The sequence below is a fragment of the Ictidomys tridecemlineatus genome, chromosome 9 (genome assembly GCF_052094955.1).
Source record: "Ictidomys tridecemlineatus isolate mIctTri1 chromosome 9, mIctTri1.hap1, whole genome shotgun sequence".
Taxonomy (NCBI): Eukaryota; Metazoa; Chordata; class Mammalia; order Rodentia; family Sciuridae; genus Ictidomys; species Ictidomys tridecemlineatus.
Window position 1 is genome coordinate 77,998,596 of NC_135485.1, and position 17,129 is coordinate 78,015,724.

At 35.4% G+C, this 17,129-nt stretch overlaps 1 protein-coding gene across 1 annotated transcript in view; it reads left to right on the plus strand.

Annotated features, from left to right (window-relative positions):
• Positions 1-17,129, plus strand: part of LOC144366464 (uncharacterized) — a 251,339-nt gene that overhangs the window by 180,508 nt on the left and 53,702 nt on the right. The window lies entirely within an intron of this gene.

Here is a 17,129-nt window from a genome sequence, read left to right on the forward strand (position 1 = left end):
TTGCCAAAAACTTTGATAACCTCTTGGCCCTGTTAATTTGTCATTTATCTAAAGTTCACATTTTTATTTTTAACTTGCATTCTGTAGGTATTAAAAATAAGTTAATTTGCTATCACTATACTTTTGCTGGAAGAAGGAATTGCTTGTCACTCAAATAGTGGTTTTGAAATCTTTTTCTCAAGAAACACTTGTATTGAGCCAGGCATGGTGGCACACACCTGTAATCCCAGCTGCTTGGGAGGCTGAGGCAGGATTGCGAGTTCAAAGCCAACCTCAGCAATGGCGAGATGCTGAGCAACTCAGTGAGACCCTGTCTCTAAATAAAATACAAAATAGGAATGGGGATGTGGCTCAATGGTTGAGTACTCCTGAGTTCAGTCCTCAACCAAAACAAAACTTGTATTGTTTTGGAATTCATACTATGTAAAATTTCCTGAGAAAGAGTCTCATTTGAAGAATATAGGAAAACACAAAGGAAAAGAAAAATGTTAGTTTCAAGCTGTTGTTTTTCCTATTTTAGGAAACTCTTAAGTATTTTAAATAGAAGAAATAAAGGTAATAATAATAAAATTACAAAATTTAATTACATGATCATTTTATTATGTGCCCAGTACCAAGAATATAATTTACTTGAGTCTTTAGACAACTATCTGATGTTCTTTTGCTGACATATATTGTATTTCTCTAAATCCTGCCAAAATTTAAATAACTTTAATTTTAGTCAGAAAAACCCAACTAGCTTTGATTGAGATATATTGTGACAATTTATCTGAAGTCAGAATCGAGGCAATTCATGAACCAACTAATCTTTTATATTATGGGATCAAAATAATTCTTGTATTTCACTTACTGCCTTTTTTCTTCTCCCAAATGTAGAGAGATTTTAACAGCAGTTGATTTCATAGGATTTTTGTTTAGGGAAAATTTTAATAGAATGTGAGTGATTTGACCAAGTTTAGAACACAATCATTAATCTGTATCTATAACTGAACTTATAAATAAATTTGTTTTATTGAACTGATTAATAGATTTTCAATCAGACATGCTTACATGATAGTTCAGAAATTGCAACAATACTTAGGTGAGTGGAAATCAGAGAGGCACACATGTTTTTTTCACACAGAAAGGGCTGTGGGCCACAGATCTGATATTCATTGATTTGTACAAAAATATTTATTGAGCACCTAGTATCTGGGGATATAATTTTTTTCTTAATTTACATTTTTTACATGAGCTCTCTTATTATTATTATTATTTTTGCCTTACAATTCTTAATACACCTTTATGCCACAATTTGTCATATTTCTGTACACAAGATATGTTGACACCAAATTCACATCTTCATACATGTATTTTATATAACGATGAGGGTCTCCTTCCACCATCCATGCTATTTCCCTTCTCCCTCCCTTTCCCTCCCACTCCTCTTCCCTATCTAGAGGTAATCCTCTTCCCCTGCTCTTCTTCTCTACCCCATTTTGAGTCACCCCCCTTATAGCAGAGAAGACATTTGGCATTTGTTTTTTGGGGATTGGCTAACTTCACTTAGCATAATCTGCTCTAATGCCATCCATTTCCCTGCAAATGCCATGATCTTATTATTTTTTAGTGCTGAGTAATATTCCATTGTGTATAAATGCCACATTTTTTAATCCATTCATCCATTGAAGGACATCTAGGTTGGTTCCACAGTCTAGCTATTGTGAATTGTGCTGCTATAAACATTGATGTGGCTATGTCTCTGTAGTATGCTGTTTTTAGGTCCTATGGGTATAGTCCGAGAAGAGGAATAGCTAGGTCAAATGGTGGTTCCATTCCCAGCTTTCCAAGAAATCTCCATACTGCTTTCCAAATTGGCTGCACCAATTTGCAGTCCCACCAGCAATGTATGAGTGTACCTTTTTTTTGAATCCTCGCTAGCACTTGTTGTTGTTTGATTTCATAATGGCTGCTACTCTTACTGGAGTGAGACGATATCTTAGAGTAGTTTTAATTTGCATTTCTCTGATTTCTAGAGATGATGAGCATTTTTTCCTATATTTGATTGATTGATTGTATATCCTCTTCTGAGAAGTGTCTGTTCAGGTCCTTGGCCTATTTGTTTTTTTTTTGTTTGTTTGTTTGTTTGGTTTTTTTTGGTGTTTAACTTTTTGAGTTCTTTGTATACCCTAGAGATTAGAGCTCTATCTCATGTGTGAGGGGTAAAAATTTGTTCCCAGGATGTAGGCTCCCTATTTACCTCACTTAGTATTTCTCTTGCTGAGAAAAAACTTTTAGTTTGAATTCATCCCATTTGTTGATTCTTGATTTTAATTCTTGTGCTATAGGCATCTTATTAAGGAAATTGGGGACTAGCCCCACGTGATGGAGATTAGGGCCTACTTTTTCTTCTATTAGACATAGAGTCTCTGGTTTAATTCCTAGATCCTTGATCCATTTTGAGTTAGCTTTTGTGCATGGTGAGAGATAGGGATTCAATTTCATTTTGTTGCATATGGATTTTCAGTTTTCCCAGCACCATTTGTTGAAGATGCTACCCTTTCCTGGGGAGAGAATATTGAACAAGTAGACTGCTTGCTTTCCATGGATTTCACATTTAAGCATGAGAGATAGATAGTAAAACGGTGAAAGATTAAGTACAAAAATAAAAAATCAGTTATAAATACTAGACAAAGAATTAAAATAGAGTGATGTAATCATCAAGTGACTGGGTGAGTGATGCAGATTCTCAGGAAATGCTTTTGAGAAGGCGATGCTTTGGCTAGATGTGAATGACAGACAAGGAGCAGCCAGGTGTGTAAAGATGCTGTTTGTGTGTATGGTGGGGGGATATATTTTAGTATATATTTTTTGACAGTAGGCATTTCATAATAGTTGTAATATCTTCGGAATTTGTTTTTATGTTGTGGTCCTACATATCAGTTGGTTTATGTTCTCTCATTCTTAACAGCAGTTTAATGAAGTACTTTTTACTTAACTACTTTTTACTTAACTTGAGATAAAAGGATGCCCTGAAATTTTCCATTTACCTAAAGTTCATTTTTTTCCATGTGGTCCATTTTGTACTATGCTACTGGTATTATGGTAGTGACAGTGTATGCATTCTAGTGACACCTTTTCTTTGACCCATTGAGTATGCACATGTGTGCACCCACACATATGAACATACATACATAGGAGTTTTATTTGGGGTGAGGAGGCCATGTAATCATTATTTTCCCTCTGCTGATGTAATGGAGAATTTGTTCCTTTAGGGCATATTAGAACAATGTGTTTAATGCTCTCAGTATAATTTACTAGTATCACAATTAATACAATTAGGGTCACTTAAAATGAAATTATTAACAAATTGACTAATTTACTTTAACAATGTCAATGTGTTCTCACAATTACATTTGCTTTAATGAGTGTATAAGCTTTTATTTACTAGCATATTTCATATAGGAAAATGTAATACTCCATGTTTCTTTCTCTATAAAAGAAAGAAACTTTTAATGGATTCTGATTTTGTGGAAGAGCTGCTAGTTATAAACCGATGGGGGAGAAAGTAGAAAGTTAGAAAGCAAAGCTTTCAAAAATGTAAAACATTTCTTGGTATTTACAAATACATATCATATTTATCATTGTGTAAGTAGTATTTGAAACTTTTAGTGGTAGTTAGAAAAAGGAGCATAGATCCTGAAAATTTTCAATTGGGTTCAGTTTTATCTTGTTTTGACTTAATACTGCAGTAATATTCCTTCTTATTGCAGTAATTGTTCCTAATATTCCTAATATTAGATCATTTTTAATTGCTTGTCTTGATGGAGGTGTATGTAATGGTTGTAGACTATTTAAAAAATCTAGGAAGCAAAAGTAAATTGAATATCAAATGAGTTTTTGTTTTATCTTTTAATATGAGTATTCCTGACCTAAGAAGTACCTCTATTAGCCAGTGAAAACACTCCGGACATAGTGAGAAAGTTTTTCCACTCCTGTGATCACTTTCACCCAGCCTACTTTTGCTGTGATCAGAAACCTAGGAGGAATACATGATTACAGTGCTACTTGTAAATGTGTAAAGTAAGCAGAAGAAGATGAATTGTCAACCAAGCCATGCTTAATAAAATCTGCTTTTCTTTTTAAACACAGCAAGAATTATTATCATGTAATGAAGTTGGTGATTTTGTGTGGAAGGGAAATGAATGCAATCCAGATAAGATAAAATTTAAAAATTGTAGATGGGCATGGTGATGCATGCCTGTAATCCCAGCAGTTTGGGAGGCTGAGGCAAGAGGATGGCGAGTTTAAAGCCAGTCTCAGTAAAAAGCTAGGCACTAAGTAACTCAGTGAGACCCAGTCCCTAAATAAAATACAAAATAGGGCTGGGTATGTGGCTCAGTGGTCCAGTGTCCCTAAGTTTAATCCCTGGTACAAAAAAACAAAAAAGTGAATCTTTGTGCCTAATTTGATTGATTTAATAAGTTTCTGTTACTTTTATATTATTTCCTTTTTAGGAATTGGTCTTAGGTATTGGTCAATGACAAATAAAATTGCAAATAACAAAAAGCAGGCATAAGTAATTAGGCAATAAATATTTAAATGTTAACTGCAACAAGTTTAATCTACAGACTTTATAAATTAGTTGTATCTCTCATTTCAGGAAGACTCAGGAATAAATTTACTTTTTCAACATTTGTGAATGTTTATGCAACAGTTCCACACTGTATTTATTGTTTATTCCAGATTCTAAGCTCAGTTTACCTAGTTGCTCATTGATGAGTCAAGATATATTTATTACTGGAAGAACAATCTACTGAACAACTGCAGGAAATTAGGTAATTTTTTAAATAGCACTTTGATTTTAGCCTCAGTAAAGTACCACTTAATTAGTTGCTACAGGTACTACAATAAACATCCTCATTTGTTCCTTAATTGACTTTCATTGTATTTGGTTTCAAAATTTCTCTTTAATTTAAAAATGATATATCTAATGACTTCTAAACACCATTGTTAGACTAATAGAATAAATTGAATCTGATTCTATAAATACCCCATCTTTAAAACATAAAATATATACAATAGAGACATTGATTCATTTTATTAAGAATGCCACATGTAAGAAGTTAATTGGCTTTCTTCCAAAACTGGCTTACGTGGTCTTTTTTCTTAATGCTTTGTCTTGTGAGTAAGAAATCACCTAAATGTTTTTTTTTTAAATAAAATAATATGCCCTTAAAGTACTTATTGCATTTTAGGATCGAGAATTGATCCAGTTCATGTCAGTGTTAACAGCATTTCAGAAATATCTTCCCTAGCCTATAGAGCAGTCCTTTTTTGCTGGATTAATTGAAGTTTAAAATAAATCTCATGAAGGCTTTAACATCTTGTTTTACACATTTGTTCAATCACTTTTCACTGTAACTAGACAAGATTTTCTCTTTGCTATTCTAAGAGGATGTTAGATTTTCCAATCACAACATCAAAGGAAAGCAAAATTGGAGAACTGACCTTAACTGACTTTAGAATAGAGAGCCTAGAAATAGATGCACACAGTCAATGTATTTTTATTTTGTAGTTGTAGATGGACAGAATGCCTTTATCTTATTTATTTTTATGTCTAGTCAGTTGATTTTGAAAAAGATCAAAGACAATGTATTGGAGAAAGGATAAGCTTCAGAACAATTGGACACTGGAACATTTGGGCATTCACATGCACATATGTTTATGCAAAAATGAAATTTAAAATAGAAAAGTTGTGTCAATAGATTATAAATCTAAATGTAAACTGAAGAATGATAAACTCTCAGAAGATGACATGAGAGAAAATGTTAGGAGACCATGGATTTGATGATAACTTTTGAGATTAGGAAAAAAATATTCACCAAAACATGGTGTGCATGAAAGAAAACAATGGTAAGTTGGACTTCACTGAAATTATAACCTTTTTTTTTTAACAAATCTGTTATTAAGAGAATGAACAGACAAGTCATAGAGTGGGAGAAAACATTTTGAGAACATTCCTCTTATACTCAAATTTGTTGTTGAACTCATCTAGAGAATTTTTATTTCAGCTATTATACTCCTGATTTTTTGGGGTCTCTTTCTGTATCTTTTATTAGTATTTTCTATTTGTTGAGACTGTTCTACTTGTCTTGTTCAGTTCTTTGCCCATGGTTTTCTCTAGTTTGAACATATTTATGACAGTTAATTTAATTGTCCTTCACAACCCCCAATAAAACTAATACCTGGGTTTCCTCTAGGCCATTTACTGTTCATTTTATTTTTTCTATGCATAGACTATGCATTGTTTCTTTATGTACTCCTTATTTATTCTTTTGAAAACTGTGTATTTTGAGGATTATAATGTGGCTCCCCTGGAAATCAGATTCTACTCTCTCCTCTGGGTTTGTTATTAATTTTGGTTTGTGAGTATTTGTTGTTTTAGCTACTTTTATAATCTGGGTTTGCAAAATCTTTTTGTCATGTGTGAACACTGTAGTCTGTTCTATTACCTTACTGGTCAGCTAATGCTTTGATAGAATTTTCATAAATGCCTGAAGCAAAAAAAAAAAAATACGCTCTTCAGTAGCTCCTAGTTGAGGCAGGCACTCATTCACTGCTTAGACCAGCCTTTTACAACACAGTTTTGACTTAACTTTCACTTCCTGTTTTCCTTGAGCCAGAGTTGTATGTTCATAGCTTTTTCAGGCCTTTTTTGGGCAGGAGTCCAGCACAGGGTATGAGTGTGATGCTCATAATTCCTTGTTGACATGGAAGCTTTTAAAAGTCTTCATTTCCCAGCATTCTCCTTTTACAACCCCTTCCTTCCAAGGTGATTTCCTTTGTCTATTGCTTGTCTGATCCTTATTTCTAGTCCTAGTCTGCTGAGGTCAGTACTTTTTGGACTTGCAGTGCTTTCAGGAAACACCAGTAGGGAAGATTCAGCTCTGAAAACACTGAGTTGGGCAAAACAAAGACATACACTGCATTACCATGTGAATAGCTGTCTCTGGTACCATGAGTATGAGCTGCCCTCATCATGCTACCTTACATCCAGGGGTTGGAGAATGCTGTGGGGGCAAATTAAAATGTCACAGTGTGTGGTCACCTCAGAACAGCACCTTCTGTCTTTACTAATCTTTCCTATGTAAGTGTAGACTAGATCTTTAGAGTTCTACAGAAGTTGATTCTGATAGTTTTGACCAATTTATTAGTCATTTTAGCGGACAGCAGAACCTTGGAGTTCCCTGCTTTGTCATTTGGGTGTTACTCCTACTGATAAACTGATTCAAAAAAAAAAAAAGACTTTTAAAATTACACTTAAAAAACAAAAACAAAAACCTTGGGGCTAGTGTTGTGGCCCAGTGGTAGAGTGCCTGCCTAGCACGTGCGAGGTGCTAGGTTTGATTCTCAGCACTGCATAAAAATAAATAAATAAAATAAAGGCATTGTGTCCATCTACAACCAAAAAATAAATAAATAAATAAAAATAACTCTTACCTTTTGAAATAATTGAATATAGAGAGCAGAAAAACTGACAGTAACATTTTCAAACATATGTATAGAGGTTTCCCAAGTCTCAGTACCTTAAAAACAAACAAAATTCAGACATACTTCTTCAGCACCAAAAGCACTTAGTAAATCCCAAATACATGTTTTTCTTTGCCTTCATTATTAAAAGGTGGTAAGGATAATACAACACTTTAATAAAATTGCTCAGTGTTGATGTTGTATTCTCTAATATAAATTTCATTTCTTAATGTTGATCACATTTCTGTTAAGTAATTTGGTATTATCCAAAGACACTTTAAAAATATAAGACACTGAATATATTACTGTCTTTGATATTGTTAAGAAGATACAGATTTTGAGGTATGACTTGGGCAATGGCTCCTGTTTTTCCTTCCTCGTTTCTCATGGAAGTATAGACACCTTATTCTTGGGCCCTGGAAGTTCACTGAAGAGAGGGCAGGTTTAGCCTAGCAGAGTTTTTATATCTGGTACAAGTTACCTCAGAGCGATTTTGATGATGGTCATTATTTAAACCCAAGGTTCAAAACCTGTCAGTTTTCAAGTTTCTGATTATTTTATTCCTGAAGTTTTGTTTTTACCCACATCATAGAAACTGTTTTGTTATTTTTTAATAGAATCTTTGTTATTTTTTAATAGAGTCTGTTTTGTTATTTTTTAATAGAATCTTCTTAATAGAATCTCACTGCTGAAAACAAAGAATATTTACATTTTAAAAATGCTGGACAGTTTGTGATCCCGTTTCCCCAGAAACAAGCTGTATAAGTTTGATTTCTTAAAAATTTTAACTGTATGTTCCTTGACATTTTGAGCTTATTAAATCACTTAATAAGTACTGAGAAGGTCATCAAAAAAGATAATTAAAAAATAAAATTTTGTAGGTTTATGGAGTATCATGTGAAAATGTATACATTGGTTAAAGTTCAAATCAGTTAAGCATATCTATCTCTTCAAACACTCTTTTTTTCCCAAGTTAATTGGTGCATTAGAGTTTTGTATATATTAATGGGATTTGCTGTTACATATCTGTACATGCACAGAATAGAACAATATAATTTGGCCACTCCCCAGCATTTTTCTCCTCCCATCCCTTAGTCCCTTTTCTCTACCTATCTCTCTTTAACTTTGGGGAGAACCACCCCCACCTTTGTTTTCCTTTTCCCTCTCTAACTTCCACATATGAAAGGAAACACAGGACTCTTGACCTAAGTTAGACTTATTTTGCTTAAGAAGATGGAGACCATCCATCTTTCTGCAAGTTCATCTCTAGTTCCGTCCATTTTTCTTTATGGCTGAACAAAACTCCATTGTGTATATAGACCACATGGTCTTTATCCTTTCATACACTGATGGACACCTAGGCTGGCTCCATATTTGAGGTATTGTGAATTGTGCTGCTATAAACATAGGTATGCATGTATCACTGCAGTAAGATGACTTGAATTCTTTAGAACATATACTGAGAAGTGGTGTAGCTGGGTCATGTGGTAGTTCAATGCCTCGTCTTTTGAGGAGCCTCCATACTGATAACATAGTGGTTGTACCAATTTACAATCCCACCAACAGATTAAAAGTGTTCCTGTTTTCTCCACATCCTCTCCAGGGTTTATGATCATTTGTATTCTTAAAGACTGCCATTCTGACCGGTATGAGATGAAATATCAGTGTAGTTTTGCATTTCCCTAATTCCTATTGGCATGATTTTCTGACCTTTAGGAGTCCCATTGAGAAAGTCATTGCCTGTGTCTAAAAGTTGGAGGGTTGACCTTATGTTTTTTTTCTAGGAGTTGCATAGTTTCTGCTCTAATTCTGAGGTCTTTGACCCATTTTTATTTGACTTTTATGCAGGATGAGAGATAAAAGTTTATTTTCATTCTTTTACATGTGGATAACCAGTTTTCCCAGCACTGTTTGTTAAAAAAGTTATCTTTTCTCTAGTGTATGTTTTGGCACCTTGGTCAAGGATAGGATGACTATAGAGGCGTGAGTTTGTTTCTGTGTCTTCTATTCTGTTTCATTGGTCTATATGTCTGTTTTTTTTTTTTTTACGGCAATACCATGCAGTTGGTTATTAAAACTCAGTATTATAAAGTCAGGTATTGTGATACCTCCAGCATTGTTGTCATTGGTATTTTGATGGGGATTGAATTGAATGTGTACCTTGCTTTTGGTAGTATGATCATTTTAACAATATTAATTCTGACTTACCATCTATGAACATGGTAAGTCTTTCCATCTTCTAAGTTCTTACATTTCTTTCATCAATATTCTACAGTTTTCATTGCAGAGGTCCTTCACCTCCTTGGTTAGCTTTATTCCTGGTTTTTCTATTTGTTTGGTTTTTGAGGCTATTATGAATATAATTGTTTTTCTGATTTCTTTCTCAGCAAGTCAATTATTGGTATATAGGAAAGCTACTGATTTTTGTATGTTGATTTTGTAACCTGCTACTTTGACAAATTTACTAGTTCTAGCAGGCTTTTGATGGAGTTTTTTGGAGCATCTAAGTATAGGATCATATCATATTATGAAAACATTCAAAATTCTTTCTTCTAGCTTTATTAATGATCAGTGTATTATCATTATACAGAGTTTGCTGCAGGAGTAAGAGACACATACAGGTCCTAAGCCAGAAAACAAGTCCAGAGGAATGATGATGGGAAGAAGTAATCTAGATAGTTTATGAGGGAGCTTAAATGGACTCCACTGGAAGCGGAAGTTGGACTCATAAGTTGTGTGATTGTGATAGTACTATATTCCCGAAGAAGAGTAACTCAAGGTAGAAAATGTATGCATGTCGGGGAAGACAGGCAGGGGAGGTCAGCAGTACTTAGGTGAAGAGGAATGGCAAACTTGAGCAGATGTGAGCCAGGAGAGGCCAAAACAATTCAGTGCTCGTGAGGAAGACCCAACATTCAATCCAAACACAGGATTTGGGGATGCTGGCCTTACCTGAGAATTCCAGGGAGTCTCTACAATGTCCACTAAATAAATGGATATGGAGTTGCATGTTAATGGAAAATTGTGTTTTCTGAGGTTTGCTGCATATGCTGAGGCTAAGCATGAATGATCTTTTTAGGAACAGAATAAGTTATTTTTCTGCAGGAGTAAAAGAGACAAAGGTGCATTCATATCTCCTCTGAACCTAGGAATAACTTCCAAGAATAAAGTTGTCTACCCTTTAGAATTGTCCCAAGTAAGCTTCACAGAGCACTTTCAATGTCCCTTCCTTATTTATAAGAGTTTTCTGAATTTGAGTGTGTGGAAACCAGTGAGATCAGAGTGTGATGAGGAAGAGAACTGTAATATGAGACTGAGATAACCTGCAAGGATCAGTAAATATAGGGTCTTCAAGCTCATGGAAAAGGGTGAGTTTTTATTTACAAACAAGGAAAGTCATAAAAGGATTTCAAACACAGAAATATGTGGTCAGATTTTGTTTTTAAAAGTGCACTTACTGAACAAGTATAAATGGTGAAATGATATACTGATCAACTAGGACTGTCATCAAGAGAACTAGTTTTAAGACCCCTGTAGTCACTGAAAAAAGAAAGGATTAGAATAGCTGTTGCATCACATCAGGGATAGAGAGGAGGTATTAAAAAACAGAAAAAATGGTATAACCTAAAAACTGTAAGATTTGATGAACAAGATTCATGAAGATTATAATAAAGAGAGGAAAACTTAGAATATGTCTTCTTTTCTCAGAGAACGTAAACCAGAAGCATATTTGGGGCAAAGATCATCAATTCTCATTTGGATGTGTTTTCTTAGAACTACTGAAGCCAGTGTTTCTCCTTTTCTAGTGGCAGGGTCTGCATAAGTTGCAGTCCTCTTCAGGTAAGAAAGCCTGCTGTAGTGTTAGCAGCTGTTCAAGGCAGGAGATGCTTCCCAGAATCCCCCCTGAAAGGTGCAGCCAGCAAAGTCCAATGCTTCACTACTACTGAGTGGTATGTTGCAGCAACTAATAGCAGACTTTGCCCTCCAGTGTTATAGCGGACCCCAGAAGCTCACTGCCAACTTCTTTCTGGTTCTTGTCTCACAAATTTGAAGAATTAAATCTATGAATGAGGAAGAATGGGTGCAAAGAGTAGGATTTATTCAGGTGGGAAGAAAAGAGAGAGTGCTTTCACAGGGTGGGAAGGAACTTGATGGGTGCTGCTGCTTGAATATGTTAATCTAGGGGTTTATATAGCAAGTGGGTCAACTCTATTGGTCCATGTTTATGCTAATCAGAGTTTGGAAAAGGATTGAGTCTATTAGTTCAAATCTATGCTAATCTTCATGCAGGTCTGCCCACTACTATTTTCCCTCCTGCCACTCTTGGGGAAGTGGGAGGCTGAAGTAGATGAATCATGGATGCTTGGAGTTTGGGATTTTAGTGCTGTGTGGAATGTGCATTCACATCAGGCCCAAGACAGGCAGCTGCTGTGGGACAGGTGGGCACACCTTGCCTCAAACCCACACCTGGGCTGGGCTCCATACCTGCAGTATATGCTTACCACTCATCCACCAGCCTACCTGTGCTGCCACTCTGGGACAAGGTTTTGTCTTCAGTACCAGAGAGAAACACAGCATGTAATGTTCAGGCAGCATATAAGGAATATACCACATGATTGTACCGGTTGAAATGTGGGTGTTAGATGGGATTTTACTGGGTACAACAGCATGTAGGAGTTCTGTAAAGGGAAATTAGAAAGCATTTTGAACTTAAAAGAAAACAATAGATCACAGATTGTTAAAGGAAGCTCAAAAATGCTTAAACAACTGATAAAATGCTCAGCATTATTTCATTTATTTTAAGTTATTTATTCTCAGACACAGCATATGGACTATCTTAGTGAAAATACCAACACACACCAATGTTGCATTCTTTCATTTTGTTGCTGTGGTTTATACATGTCAATTAAGTTAGCTAATATTACTAAGTCTTTTTTGACATTTCTATTTTTCTGTCTATTTGATTCACAAACGCATATTGAATCTACAACAATGTTTGTTTATTTATAAATTCAATTATGTCAGTTTCTCCTTTATGTGTTTTGAAATATTCTGTTACTTGCTACAGACCTACTTAGAGTGTTGTGTATTCACGATAAATTGACACATTCACAATTATGAAAGGTTTCAAAACCATCTGTAATGAAACAATCTTGGAAAAAGCCAGAGAAGAGCACATTAACAATAGAGGAGCAATGACAGGAGTATGTATCAATTTATCATCAAAACAATAAGATCTGGGAAACAATTGAAAGTCACATGCTGAAAACAAAATCCTGTCAACATGAATGTAAGCAGTCTGGAAGAATCTTTCAGAAATCCAGAACACATAAAGGTATTTTCAAACAAACAGTAGCTAAGAACATGACCCATCAGCAGAAGGTCATTTCAAGTAATGGTAAAGATCTATAAAAGAAAACAGCTTCTAAAGTGATGCATTTCTGGACAAACATAAAAGGATATGTGTAATTTCTCTAGACAAAGAGAAATTGAATGAAGTAAATACATTAAAGAATTAAACACAGATGAAAGAAAGTAGACTGTATTTTTACATATTATACAAAGTGAAGTATAACATTCTAATTACAATTCTGTTTTTGTGGATGTACAGGATGTGGAGTTACAGTGGTCGTGTATTTATACATATGGACATGAATGTTATGTATAATTCATTCTAGTATCTTTCCTATTTCTTCCCTTCCTATTAGTTTCCTTTGTCTAATCCAATGATATCCCTACCCTCTTTGTTGGGGATCAAAATGCACATAGGAGAGAAAACATTCAGACTTTGGCTTTCTGGGATTGGCTTGTTTCACTTAGCCTGATATTGTCTAGTTCAATCCATTTACCAGAAAATTCCATAATTTCATTGTTCTTTTTTTTTTTTCAGCAATGTGATCTCATCTTTTTTTTTTTTATTGGTTGTTCAAAACATTACAGAGCTCAAGACATATCATCTTTCATACATTCGACTCAATTGGGTTTTGAACTCCCCAAATACATAATACAGACTCACTTCTGTTACATACTCACATTTTTACATAATGGCATATTAGTGACTGTTGTATTCTGCTACCTTTCCTATCCCCTACTATCCCCCCTCCCCTCCCCTCCCCTCCCAACATCCCTCTCTACCTCCTCTGCTGTTGTTCAATTCTCTCCCCTTTTTTTCCCCCCACCCCCTTGCCCCTCATAACCTCTTATAATTTCATTGTTCTTTATGGCTTAGTAATATTCCATTGTATGTATATGCCATATTTCCTTTATCCACTTATCTGCTGAAGGGCTCTTAGGTTGGTTCCATAGTGTGGCTACTGTAAATTGAGCTGCTATAAACATTGATGTGGCTGCATCACTATAGTATGCTGATTTTAAATCCTTTGAGTGTAAATGGAGGAGTGGGATAACTGAGTCAAAAGGTAGTTCCATTCCAAGTTTTCTAGGGACCCTCCATACTTCTTTCCATAATGGTTGCACCAATTTTCAGTCCCACCATCAATGAATGAGTGAACCTTTTTCCCCATATCTTCATGAACATTTATTGTTACTTATATTCTTGGTAATTGCCATTCTGACTGGAGTGAGATGGTATTTCAGTGTAGTTTTAATTTGCTTTTCTCTAATTACTAGAGTTGTTGAACAATTTTTCACATATATTTTGACCCTTTGTATTTCTTCTTTGAAGTGCCTGTTCTGTTCCTTTACTCCTTTATTGATTCTTTTTTCCTTTTGGTGTTAAGTTTTTTGACTTCTTTGTATATCCTGGAGATTAAAGTCTACTTGAGTTGTAGGTGGTAAAGATTTTCTCCCATTCTGTGGGCTCTCTCTTCATGTTCTTGATTGTTTCCTTTGCTGTGTAGAAGCTTTTTAGTTTGACTCCATCCCATTTATTGATTCTTGATTTTGCTTTTTATGCTTTAAAATTCTTATTGAGAAGGGCTGGGGATGTGGCTCAAGCGGTAGCGCACTCGCCTGGCATGCGTGTGGCCCGGGTTCGATCCTCAGCACCACATACAAACGAAGATGTTGTGTCCGCCAAGAACTAAGAAAAAATAAATAAATGTTAAAATTCTCTCTCTCTCTCTGTCCCCCTCTCTCTCTCACTCTCTCTTAAAAAAATAAAAATAAAAATAAATCTTACTGAGACAGTTATTTTGGAAGCTGACATGTGGGAGATTTGTGCCTAATTTCTCTTCTGTTAGGCACAGGGTCTGTGGTCTAACGCCAAGGTCCTGGATCCACTTTGAGTTGAGTTTTGTGTAGGGTGAGAAGTAGGTGTCTAATTTCACTTTGCTACATATGTATTTCCAGTTTTTCCAGCACCATTTGTTGAAGAGGCCATCTTTTCTCCAATGTGTGTTTACGGCGTCATTTTCTAGTATGAGATAACTATATGTATGTGAGTTTGCCTCTGTCTTCTATTCTGTTCCATTGGTCTTTGTGTCTGTTTTGGTGCCAATACTATGCCATTTTTGTTACTATGGATCTGTAGTTCAATTTAAGGTCTAGTATTGTGATGCTTCTTGCATCACTTCTCTTGCTAAGCATTTTTTTTTTTTTGGCTATTCTGGGCCTCTTATTGTTCCAAATGAATTTCACAATTGCTTTTTCTATTTCTGTAAAGAACATCATCAGAACCTTAACAGGAATTACATTAAATCTATATAGCACTTTGGCAGTATGGCCATTTTGACAATATTAATTCAGCCTATTCAAAAACATGGGAGAGCTTTCTATCTTCTAAGATCTTCTTCAATTTCTTTCTTTAGTGTTCTATAGTTTTCATTGTAGAGGTCTTTCACCTCTTTTGTTATATTAATTCCCAAGTATTTTATTGCAGGGGGTGGGGGGTGACTATTATCAATGGGGTAGTTTCCCTTATTTCTCTTTTAGCTGATTCATCATTGGTGTATAGGTATGCAACTCATTTGTGGTTGTTAATTTTATCCTGCTACTTTGACAAATTCATTTATCAGTTCTCTGAGTTTAGGTTTTATTAGCCTCCAAGCTCTTCCTAGGATTGGTGTGAAGATTTTAAATTAGCTCACCTCTCAGGCTTGACAGATGCCAGATGACACTGGTAAACTGTCCCGGGGGGGGGGGAAGCCTGGGTTTCACTTGTTTGGTGGAGGGGTCAATTTTCATTCCCTTCGGATGTGCATTAACTTTATGTTTTTAAGACTCTTGGATTTAAACTCCAAACTCAATCAATTTATCTTCCACCTTTTCGAGTGCTTGGAGGCGCAACTCTTTCAGCCAGATGCAACTCTCCCAACCCTCTATTTCAAGGAGAACCCTCTATTTCAAGGAGAGGTGAAGGAAGAAAGTTTGGTATGTTTCACCAACCAGTTCTCCCCTATATAAACCCCTCTCCGCTTTTGATTTTCTCATAGTCTCTTAAACATGCACTATGCTATGTTTTGTGGGTTGGCAAAACCTATTCTTCAGTGGTTAGGAGCAGTTGTCAGGATTTTCATCCCTCAGTTGCTGTTTCTCTAAGCTTGAGCTGCAAAATGGTTTCTTCCCTCCCTCTAATTTCCTTGGTAGCTGGGATAAATGTGATGTGAAAAATATAGATACAGAGAGCTGATTATATCAAGAAACTCAGATAATCATGTGATTCTTGTCTTTAAGTCTATTGATATGGTAAATCACATTTATTGATTTCCACATGTTGAACCAAACTTGCATCCATAGGAAAAAAAAAACCACTGGATCATGGTGCACTATCTTTTTAATGTATTTTGTATATGGGTTGCCAGTGTTTTATTAGGAATTTTTGCGTCTATGTTCATAAAGGATATTGGTCTGAAGCTTTCTTTCCTTGATGTGTCTTTGTCTGAGCTTGGTATCAGGGTGATACTGGCTCCATAGAATCAGTTTGGAAGAGTTGTCTCTTTTTTTATTTCATAGGATAATTGGAGGAGGATTGGTGTTAATTCTTCTTTAAAGGTTTCATAGAACAGGGTTAAGAATCCATGTGGTCTTGGCTTTTCTTTATTGGAAGGTTTTTGATGGCTGCTTCAATTTTATTACTTGATAGTGATATGTTTAAGTTTTTTGTATTTTTCCTGGTTCAGTTTGGGTACGTCCATCAATAAGAAATTAATTTAAAAAAAATAACAATGGGGGCTGCAGGTATAGCTCGGTAGAGTGCTTGCCTTGCACGCACAAGGCCCTGGATTTGATCCCCAGCATCACAAAAAACAAAACAAAACAAAATAGAAAAAGAGGGAAAAAAACCGAACTAACTATGGGTAAATGGCAGGAAGATAAGTGGAGCAAAGGGAGCAGGGGGTGGGAAAAAGGTCTGGGGAGGGAGCAGGAGTGAGGAGAGAGACCAGAAGGGGAGGTACAGGGGGCTGAATTAGAGCAAGACATAGTCCAGGCTTTTATAATTGTGTCAAAAATGGATTCCACTGACATGTATAACAAAAAAGAACCAATAAAAAAAAAGGAAAATTCAGAAAGCTCCAGTAGTTCAGACAGTGTAATTTAAACACAGGAATGCTAAGACAAATCAAGCTAGTGTACAGCTGAATCAGTTAAATGATTTTCAGATAAAATAGGAAAGAAGGAAGGATGAGCATAGGACCAAGGGATTTTATTCTTTTTTT